Consider the following 7,749-nt stretch of genomic DNA (forward strand, 5'->3'; position numbering starts at 1 on the left):
GCAGTTTTTATGCAACGTTAACTTATTTGACCCAGCAAAGTGCAGAGGGAGAAAGCAGCCCAGTCACCTCCTCCCGCTCCAAGCATTCTGCAAAGCACAGCTGCTGGATCCAAAGAGTAATGCAAGAGAATCTGGCAATCAGACTGAACAGCTGACCAGCCACTTACTTGCACGGTGATATCTGAACAGACAAAATAAAGGCTGCAATTTCATCCATCCTTGACTTGGGAGTAAATTCCACTGGACTTTGTAGGAATTGCTTCCAAGCAAGCATGCATTAAGCTACAACATGCTTCCATTCCTCTCAAGCCAACTTCACAATAGAAGCCATGCAGAGCCAGTTTATTAATATGCAACGTTGCCCAGTCATGTGGTGCTGTTTCTCTCTTCTCTGAATTCCAGCTGCTAAATAATCATTTTAAAGACCGGTTATATAACCCCCTCCCCCTCCCCGCGATGTATTTTCAAAATGCTACTTTATTGTGCATTTAATTGCTTAGTTGCAACGAGGTTGGAGTCAGGCAATTCTAGAAAGGCAGGGGAGATGGGCTCTGCACTAACGGTTTTATAAACACATCCAGGTTGTGAAAAACAGATAAAAGCTCATGAGCTGTGTCAAGAGATGCTGTCTTATGGGAAGCTGTTCTGATCAGAGAGTGACAGAAGTCTGTTTTTTTGGAGGTTCACACATTTGAAAGGGGACTGAGAACTTTAGGGGAAGGAGCTCAGCTCAGGTGTGGAGTATGTGTTTTGTGTGTAGCAGGTCTCAGGGTCAATCCCTGGTACTTCAAGATAGGAGTGGGGAAGACTCCCATCTCGAACCCTGACAAGAGTAAGCAAATTTCCTCCAACCTGGTAGTCTCCAGGTGTTCTGGCCTACGACTCCCATCACCCTCAGCTCCCTTGAGGCCTTTCTCAGCGGCCCTCAGCAACATTGGATTCCCTGTCTCCCGCAGCCCTTGCACCGTCTTCCCAAAGCCAGGTAAGCAAGGTGCTAGGATTTGGGGAGGTGGTGTGAGGGCTCTGACAGGGTCCTAGAATTCTCCCACCTCTAACAATTAACAACTAACTAATAATAATAATAATAATAATAATAATAATTTTTATTTATACCCCGCCCTCCCCAGCCAAGGCCGCGCTCAATAATTATTATTGCTCAACAAGCAATAATAAAAACAAGTTGAATGAATACAACTTAAAAACAAGATTAAAATACAACAATTAAAATATTGAAACATTAAAATATTAAAATGCAACCTCATCACAGGAGGAGAAAGGAAAAAGAAAAAAGAAATTAACAAGTTGTTAAAAGTTGCAAAAACAAAGAAGCACGGGACTGAGTGAGGGAGAAATTTTTGGAATAGCATTATAGCTAGCAGCAACAACCGGGAAAAGATAGGCATAATATTTTACAAGGCCAGGAACAAACAATATGGACAGAATAAATGCCACACACAGGAGAAACAAGGATACAGTATTAGATCTTCACTTTTAGTCTCATAAAGCATTTAATGCGTCAACACGAATAGAAGTTATAAACATTGCAGCTATTGTATAAGGGATTACTATTACGACTGGAATGTAATTGAATCAATTTAAATTTTGGAACGCAGAAACAAAGTAAATCATTGAACCATCAATTCTAGCACGTGGGGGGCCACCTAAATTATATAATTTGGTATTTGAATGATTCCTATTAGGAATTGTATTATAATTTGGCATTGATATAATGAGGCTATTATTGGATTATTGTAATTGAAAACTAGTAAAAATTATTATAAAAAAATAGAGTTCTCCCACCTCCTTCCCAAAGCCTAGTTGGTGCTTTCTCAGCTTTGAGAAGTGGGCTGGGGAGGTATCAAATTTTGGGCTCACTCCCCCCCCCAACCCATGCAACAAGACTGCGTTCAGCCCACAGGCTTGGTGTCGATGTGGTCTGCAAACCGGTGTTGGGTGATGTACTGATACATCGCCCAGCCCTAGCCATCTTTAGAGGCAATTTCCACACAGCCAGACTTAGCTGTGCGCAAGGACAACAGCAAACTATCCCAGACGCTACACTCATGTTATGCTTATTTGGACAACCTGAATCCAAGGAGACAAGTGGATGATCAAAGGATGAAGTGTTGCTACTCAATAGTCATCATGTCACTTGGATGGAGAGACTGTGCAGAACTGGTCTCTGTATAGATTAATTTAAGTGGCAGAAGTACAAGACCATTTACGAACAAAATTACTTAGCAACGCAGGCAGCTCTGCTACAACAATTGCTCTCGCTCAAGAGTTGCCACAACCTTCTATTTCGGTCTGCAAACCTCTTAACAGCTGGCCCTAGAATAGTACTTCTCAATTCAATAGGGAGGGGTGTTTGTTTTTGACAGAACATATTGCTATGAGGCCAATAGGCTGCTCTGAGTTCCTTGGAAGATGGGTGGAGAACAATTGGGGAGGAGGAATAACTGATTTTCAATTTCTATCTTCAGGAGTCTATGGGAAACTAAAAAATAAAATCCAGTTGGCAAATGCAATACAGTGGTACCTCAGGTTCCATACGCTTCAGGTTACATACACTTCAGGTTACAGACTCTGCTAACCCAGAAATAGTACCTTGGGTTAAGAACTTTGCTTCAGGATGAGAACAGAAATCGTGCTCCGGCGGTGCAGCAGCAGCGGGAGACCCCATTAGCTAAAGTGGTGCTTCAGGTTAAGAACAGTTTCAGGTTGAGAATGGACCTCCAGAATGAATTAAGTACTTAACCCGAGGTACCACTGTACAAGTAAAGCAGAGCTGAACTTCAATGAGTACAGATTTCATTAAAACCTCTAATTCTTGAATAAAATATAAACATCTGCTCAAAATGCTTGATGAAGCAGTATGGTCTTAACTGGCAGCATGTTTATTTCTGGAATCTCTGCACGGTGTCTCACATGATACAAGAGACAAGGCTTTCGAGTCATTCGTCTCATGGCAAACACGAGTTTCTCCATCTCCATACAGAACCTACAGAAATGCTTTACTAACGTTTCACAGTGAAATGGTCTTTGCTATAATTATGCATAGGTAGATGTCTTTAACCAAGTTAAAAGCCATGAAATTCTTACACAGAGGAGGATGAGGTTAATACATTATTATTTTTTAACCAAACGTTTTTTGGAATGTCTTTTGAGTCAATGTTCCCCGTTTCAAAACAAGTTAGGCATTTGGTCTCACTCAGTGGTTATTGCCATCAAAATAATGAAACCTGCAACTTAAGCATGCTTTCTGCACTGCATTAACTTCATAGTCCTGCATGAAGTAAGTCCAACTGAGTTCAATGGTGCTGAAGAAAATAGCAGGATTAGACACCTAGATCTACCTACACAAAGTACGGTGTGAGATTGCCACAAGGTAATGGAAGGCATTGCATTAAGGCGATTTTCCCTTTGCTAACAGGAAAAATTCAAATTTCCACACATTTATTTGTACATCTAAAGGCTCAGTGTGTGCTTTTAAAGCTGCTTATACTTTACAGAAAACAGCACAGTTAAGTTTAACTGGCTGAAGCAGATACTTATTTTCTAAAAAATACCAAGATGTTAAAATATATAGTTTGCCCTTCAAAGCATTGTTCCTAGGAAAATTAACTTCACTGGATACCACACTTTCTCCACAAGGCCATTATCAAAGAGTGAAAAGAACTGCAGAGACAACTCCAATAGCCCAGTAAAGAACTTCTTGTGACAATTATTTTAGAGACCAGTGAAGTCTCTTTGCTTGACTTTTCCAAAAGAACTAGCAAGGGTCAGACAGCAATTACCTACAAAAGTAGTAGTCATCCTATGGTCTCCGTTGCAAAGGATGCTTCTAGAATTCAGTACGGTCTCTTCTTCCTTTGTAAATGCTTTATTTTGAAAGGCACCCATTGGTTCTGCTCGCTTGACAAGCCTTTAAAACCTAAAGTCAATTTATTTATTTATTTTCATTCATGAATTGCTTCCTGTGAGGTATCCTGAAGTGATATACAATATAATAACATACATAAAAGTTGCATTGATAAAAGCACTTGTAACAATTGTGTATAGAAATATAGAAACCATTTAAAACAACATAAAATCAGTTGAAATCCAAGGCAGATACCAAGTGGGATTAAGGTTTTAGAAGACTTGAAGAGGAACGTCTTTAGCAAGTACCAAAAAGGTAAGAGAGAAGGTGGCTGTCTGATATGCAGTGGGAGGGAGTTCCAAAGGGTAGGTACCCCTACGTAAAGTCCAGATTCTGATATCTTGTGTAACGGACCTCCTGATAAGATGGTTATGTGCAAGCTGTCTTCTCCTGCAGAATACAGTCAGCTCATCTTTAAAGTACCCTGGTGTCAAGCTGTAGAGGGTCTAAATCAGTCCCTTGGGGATGGGGACAAGGTAACAGCACCACTACTTTCTCTATATATGCCCTCCTCAGTTCTGTACTACAGCACCAGGAGACATCAGACAAGATGGACCAAAGAGGATAACGCCTAATATTTTATGTGGCATCTCTGTACAAATATACATAAATTGTCCTACAGAGTTGAGGAGTGCATGAACTCTAAATGTGGGAAGAGTAACCAGTCATTTTAAAGATTGCTTCAGATTACTTTAAAATGCTTTTATGCTGCCCATACACCACTGTGACATTTCACAGAAGAGCTGTATATACTGTATTTTTGGCTCCATAAGACACACTTTTTCCCTCCTAAAAAGTAAGGGGAAATGTGTGTGCATCTTATGGAGCGAATGCAGGGGGGAGGCAGGCAGGAAAAGCCCCCCAAGAGCCGCACACAAGCTCCATGCGGCTCTTGCGGGCTTTTCCCCAGGAGGGAGAAGGGACTGATGCGGCCAGTCAGTCTCTTCTCCCTCCTCATAGCCGCTCCTTAAAGGGTGTGCGGCTCCTGTGGGCTTTTGCGGGAGGTGGGGGAATTGCCATAGCCACGCCCAGCCTCTACCGGCCGGAGAGGCTGCGCGTGGCTAAAGAAGCCAAGACAGCGAGCGGGATGGATCCCGCTCGCTGTCTTGGCTTCCTCTTTAGCTCTTTGGGGCTGGGGGGGGGGAATAATATTTTTTTTCTTCATTTCCCCCTCTAAAAACTAGATGCGCCTTATGGTCAGGTGCGCCTTATGAAGCGAAAAATACGGTAAGCTTTTATAATAAGGGCTGCACACGAAACTCCATGTTTACATATCCTATCCATTGCATGCACAAACCTGGTCCCAACCATTACATCCATTCACAAGGAAGATCTGCGTATACTGATGAACGCATGCAGTTTGAATGCAAGCGAAGACTAGAAGACAGGATTTTCTTATGGAAGGTGGCCACAATATCACACACTCCTGTATGGGCAATTCCCTTTCTAGGAGCGAGTTCCTCCCATTTCATCACAACTGCAGCTAAGGAATATATTGGCACCAGTTTAGCAGAAGCTAATCAGTTTATTTAACCTGACCATGAACCTGGTTAAAAAGAAACGAGTTAGCCTTGGCTGTGGTTAAAGGAAGGGAGTTTGCTTTGGATGGGAGCACGTAATTCTGCCTTTGGTTCTCTTAAAAGACAACTTTAAGGAAGGCCAGTTACGGTACATCTTTACCAATCTTGCAAGAGGCTTCCTCCTGAATATTACATTTTGTTTCGGGATCATTTAAACCTGCAACCAGATGCACAGCGAACTGATGTGATCGTACGATTTATACCCACACAGAGAGATGAAAACAAGTTAGTACACTAAGTGCCTCAACCGTTCTTCCATATTTGCTTTGTTTCGTTAATTAGACCCAATATTATTAAGTCCTGGCTGTATAGAAAGCTGTATACAGAAAAAGTACAATAGGTGCATACCTGAAGAGGAGATTTGTGATGGCATCGTGTGGTCACTGGGTTGGACTATGGCTGAATCCTGGTGATAAAAACAGGAGTGAAAAAACCCCAGAACAGGCAGCTCTGGGAGCCTGCGGGGCTGGGGTCGGGGGAAGCCCAAGCTTCCCCCTCCCCCAGCCCCCAGAACGGGTCCCAGAGCAATGCCGAAGCTGCGCCCAGAGCTTGTGGGGCTGGCGGCGGGGAGAAGGGGGCTTCTCCCCCCCCCGCAGCCTCCAAACCACGTCGGGAGACAGCGGGATGGCGCGCTGCGCCTCCCCACTGTCCCCCAAGCTTGCGGGGCTGGCGGCAGGGAGAAGCACACTTCTCCCCGCCGCCAGCCTCCAAACCAGGTCAGGGGACAGTGGGATGGCGTTCCGCCTCCCCGCTGTCTCCCGAGCTTGCGGGGCTGGCAGCAGGAAGAAGCACGCTTCTCCCCACTGCCAGTCGCCAAACCAGGTCGGGGGACAGCGGGATGGTGGCGTTCCGCCTCCCCGCTGTCCCCCAGCTTGTGGGGCTCTCCTGAAGCCTGCATTCACCCCATAGGACGCACACACATTTCCCCTTCATTTTTGGAGGGGGAAAAGTGTCCTATAGGGCGAAAAATACGGTATTTCCCAAAGAGCTTTTCACTCCTGCCTTCGTCACCAAGATGGAATTGAAACCAGTGACTACATGATGCCAGTAATAAATCTGCACCAGTAACAGTAAACATTTGTCAGAAAATCCTTGCATCATTAAGTAAACTGTCAAATTAAATTAGGAGACTTGTTTGAGAAATGAAGTACAACTGGAGAGTTTATATTTAACAAAGCACAATATATTTTAAAAATCCCTCATGTTTCCACCTAAGGATTAAGATAGAAATATACAACATCTATTCATCTGGAATAGATTTTAGTATCCTGTTGTTTTTTTAAAAAAACAACACCTCAGGCATAAAATTAAGTTTCAGAAATGCCAGTAACTTTTAATTCATAATTTAGTTGCCAACTTAAAGAACATGTTACATATTTTTTAAAGTACTTTTCATTGAGATAACAATCAGAAAGTGGATGAAAACTGATCTAATATTGCAACTGTACAGAGGTGAAGGCCCTCGGCCTGCATTAGATAAAAATGCCGTAACAGATCTGAATGTTGGGGGGTGGAAATGCTACACTGCAGGGGTAGCCAACGTGGTTCCCTCCTAATGTTTGGATTACGACTTCCACACACCCCCACACACCATGATCACTGGCCATGCTGGATGGGGCAGATGGCAGCACAACATCTGAAAAGCACTGTGTAGGTAACCCCTGCTATGGTGAAATACATTTAAGAACCAAATATATTTCATTCAGGCTGCCTGCTACTAAAATAACATTGTTCTTGGAAAGGATTAATATGTGACACTATAGTCACAACTTGGAAGTCGAACAGAATCTGTTCCAAAATGTTCAGAAACCAAAGCGTGGCTTCTGATTGGCTGCAGGAAGTCAGATGTTCGGCTTCCAAAAATAGTTTGCAAACCGGAACACTCACTTCTGGGTCTGCGGCATTCAGGAGCCAAAACATTCGAGAACTAAGCTGTTCGAAAACCAAGGTATGACTGTACTAGAATGGAAGTAGTGAAACCAGTATGTTCTTGCACAACACGAAAAGGTTTCTATTTAAGCTGAGAAGAGTTCAGCAATTATCATGTTGCCTAAAGTGCTGCAGTGGTATAAAAAGTTCGCTCGCCAAAATGTCCCCATCTATCTTTTAAAACACATTCGGTCCAATGTTAACCTGGCGACCCTATATCCAAAGTGACAAAAATAGAGAGAGAGGAACATATTTATCCCCCACCCATATTTATCCCCCACCCATATTTATCCCCCATAATTAAATGTAGAATTCTAT

This window comes from Podarcis raffonei, chromosome 1 (assembly GCF_027172205.1).
Source record: "Podarcis raffonei isolate rPodRaf1 chromosome 1, rPodRaf1.pri, whole genome shotgun sequence".
Classification (NCBI taxonomy): domain Eukaryota; kingdom Metazoa; phylum Chordata; class Lepidosauria; order Squamata; family Lacertidae; genus Podarcis; species Podarcis raffonei.